This window comes from Petaurus breviceps, unplaced genomic scaffold, assembly GCF_028583685.1.
Source record: "Petaurus breviceps papuanus isolate PSGF00001 unplaced genomic scaffold, PetGlider_PUasm1.0 213, whole genome shotgun sequence".
Taxonomy (NCBI): domain Eukaryota; kingdom Metazoa; phylum Chordata; class Mammalia; order Diprotodontia; family Petauridae; genus Petaurus; species Petaurus breviceps.
In genome coordinates this window covers 4,416,401-4,419,800 of record NW_027185860.1, presented here as the reverse complement: position 1 = coordinate 4,419,800, position 3,400 = coordinate 4,416,401, and the positions used below count along the sequence as shown (strand labels likewise).

Below are 3,400 nucleotides of genomic sequence, written 5' to 3'. Positions count from 1 at the left end.
AGATAGATAGATAGATAGATAGATAGATAGATAGATAGATAGATAGACAGACAGACAGAGATAAAGCACACAGGTGTGAGTTGAATATGAAGAGGTGATGTTTAAAAAATGAAATTAAGGGATGAGAAATGAATGTGCTAGAAGAAAGAAAAAGAAAGAGGTAGATTGGGGTAAGTTATCTCACATAAAAAAAGGAAAGAAAAAATTTTTAAAGTGGAGGGGAATAGATTATAGGATGTGAGTAGGAGTGAGTGAACCTTACTTTCATCAGAACTGGTTGAAGAGGGAATAACATATATACTCAATTTGGTATAGAAATCTATCTTACCCTAAAGGAAAGTAGAAGGAGAAGGAGATAAGAGAAGGGGAAGAGTGATAGAAGGAGATAAGAGAAGGGGAAGAGTGATAGAAGGTAAGGTGGAGAGGGAAGTCAGAAACAAAACACTTTTTTTCAAATGCTTTATTAACTTCTGGTTTACATCATTCATATACACCAGATTTTGAGTTGCAAAATTTCTCCCCATTTTTCCCCTACCCACCGCCCCAAAATAGTGGTCCTACTATCCCCTCCTGCAATATGCTCTCTCCCATATTTTCTACCATACCACCTTTGACTCTTCCAATAGGGCATGATGGATCTCTATGCCCCAGTGACCACATTTGATTTTAAAACTTTGAATTCCAGATTCATTCCCTTCCTCCCTTGTCACCCACCCTTACTGGGAAGATAAGCAATTCAGTATAGGTTGTACATGTGTAACTATGCAAAACATTACCATAGTAGATGTATTGTAAAAGATTAACTATATTTCCCTCCCTCCTATCCCACCTCCCACTTTTTCTATTCCCTACTTTAATCCTGTCCCTTTTCAAAAGTGCGTGCTTCCAACTTCCCCCCTCTGAGCCTGCCCTCCTTTCCATCATCACCCTTCTCATGCCCTCCCCCCCACCTTCCTGTAGGGTTGATACCATAGTTAATGTGTATATCATTCCCTCCCTGAGACAAATTCAGTGAGAATAAAGTTGGCCCATTCCCTTTTGCCTTCGTGTTCTTCCCCTCAATTATAAACTTTTTCCCTTACCTCTTCTATATGAGATAGTTTACCCCATTCTATCTCTCCCCATCTCCTCTCATTACATCCCTCTCCCACCTTTTAATTTCCCCTTTTAAGCATCATCCCTTCCTATTAAATTAGTCCTGTGCCATCTATCTATGTATACCTGTACACATATATACACATGCCCATATACCCTCCTATTTAGACTATAATATATATATGTGTGTATATATATATATATATATATATCTTCCCTTCAACTTTTTTCATACTGATAAAAGTGTCATCAGTTACAATTATAATTTTTCCATGTAGGAATGTAAATAGTTCAACTTTGATAAATTCCTTATGATTTCCCTGTTTACCTTCTCATAATTCTCTTGTTTCTTGTATCTGAATGTCAAATTTTCTAGTCAACTCTGGTTTTTACATCAAGAATACTTCGAAGTCCTCTATTCCTCAGAATGACTATATTTTCCCCTGAAACATGATACTCAGTTTTGCTGCATAGGTGATTTTTGGTTTTAATCCTAGCTATTTTGACCTCCAAATATCATATTCCAACCCCTTAGATTCCTCAATGTAGAAGCTGCCAGATTCTCTGTTATCCTGATTGTGTTTCTACAATATTCAAATTGTTTCTTCCTGGTTGCTTGTAATATTCTCTCCTTGAATGGGGAGTTTTGAAACCTGGCTATAATATTCCTATGAGTTTTCTTTTTGGGATATTTTTTCAGGAGGTGATTGGTGGATTCTTTCAACCTCTATTTTGTCCTCTGGTTCTAAAACATCAGGGCAGTTTTCCTTGAGAATTTATTGGAGGATAATTTCTAGGTTCTTTCTCTGATCATGGCTTTCAAGTACTCCAATAAATTTTAAAATATCTCTCCTGGATCTGTTTTCCAGGTCAGTGGTTTTTCCCATGAGATATTTCACATTGCCTTCTATTCTTTCATTTGTTTGGATCTGTTTAACAGCATCTTGATTTCTCATGAATTCACTACCTTCCATTTGCTCCAATCTAATTCTGAAGGAATGATTCTCCTCAGTGGGCTTTTGAGATTCTTTTTCTGTCTGATAAATTTGGCTTTTTAAGGCATTCTTCTCCTCATTGCCTTTTTGAGCCTCTTTTGCCATTTGAGTTAGTCTATTTTTTAAGTTGTTATTTTGCTCAGGCAGGCTTTTGACTCTCATTTCATAATTTTTTTTTTTTGCTTTTTATAGGGCAATTGGGTTTAAGTAGCTTGCCCAAGGTCACAAGGCTAGGTTGTGTGTGTGTGTGTGTGTGTGTGTGTGTGTGTGTGTGTGTATGCATTAATTGTTTGAGGCCAGACCCGAACTCATGTCCCACTGACTCCAGGGCCACCACTCTACTCACTGTGCCACCTAGCACCCATCATTTCATAATTTTATTGCATCATTCTCATTTCTCTTCCCAATTTTTCCTACACTTCTCTTATTTGCTTCTTAAAATCCTCTATGGCCTGTACCCAGCTCACATTTTTCTTTGAAGCTTTTGGTGCAGGACTTCTGACTTCACTGCCTTCCTCCTGTTCCATGCTTTGATCCTTTATGTCACCAAAATAGGAGTGTAAAATTGGGTTGCTCTATTTATTTTGCTTCCTTTGCCTGCTCATGTCACCCCTGAATCACTTGACCCCTGGGCTTTTTGCCACAGTAGGACTCTGCCACCAGATAGGAGAGCTTCTTCACAAATGCTAGGGGTTTTCACAGCTGCCAAAGGTATTAGTTTGGTGCCCTCTCTGAAGCCTCCACAAGCTCTAGCAAGCTGGTTGCACACCCCAGGACCTACACCCTAGACTACAATCCAGATCCATGCAGGTTAAAGCTAGAGCAATTACCCCTCAGAGTGGTTGCTTGATCCCCCTACACTCTGCAGGCCAGGAGCTGAAGCTGCCATGTCGGGTTGGCTGCCTGCCTGCAGCTCCTCAGTGGCTTTTCACCCTGGGGGCAAAGGCTGACCACACTCCCAACTACTTATAGCAGCAAGCACCAGAGCATCCCCAGGGTGGCTGCCAACACAGGTTCTTAGACCTGCTTTTCTAAAGGAAAGCAACTCAAAATGGGTTAACAAGGTTACTTTAGTCAATCAAACACAAATCATTTACCTAGTTCCGGGAAAAAAAGTCAGCACCCTGAAATTCAGAGTATACAGACAGAAGTTACAGGAGAGAGAAACATGTAAAGCAGACAGGCTTCCAAACTGTCCAGCCATTACATCCATACCAAATCACAGTTACCAGAGAGGGAAACATCAATATCTGTGTTTTCAAAGCCAGGGGGCTCTGAATGGCTCCCCAGAGTCTCATCTGGTCAAATCA

General features: G+C 39.9%; 1 pseudogene; it reads right to left on the bottom strand.

Annotated features, from left to right (window-relative positions):
• LOC138165557 (nucleoside diphosphate-linked moiety X motif 17 pseudogene) overlaps positions 1 to 2,979 on the bottom strand; it is an 11,681-nt pseudogene extending 8,702 nt beyond the window's left edge.
• Between the last annotated feature and the right edge of the window lie 421 nt (positions 2,980 to 3,400).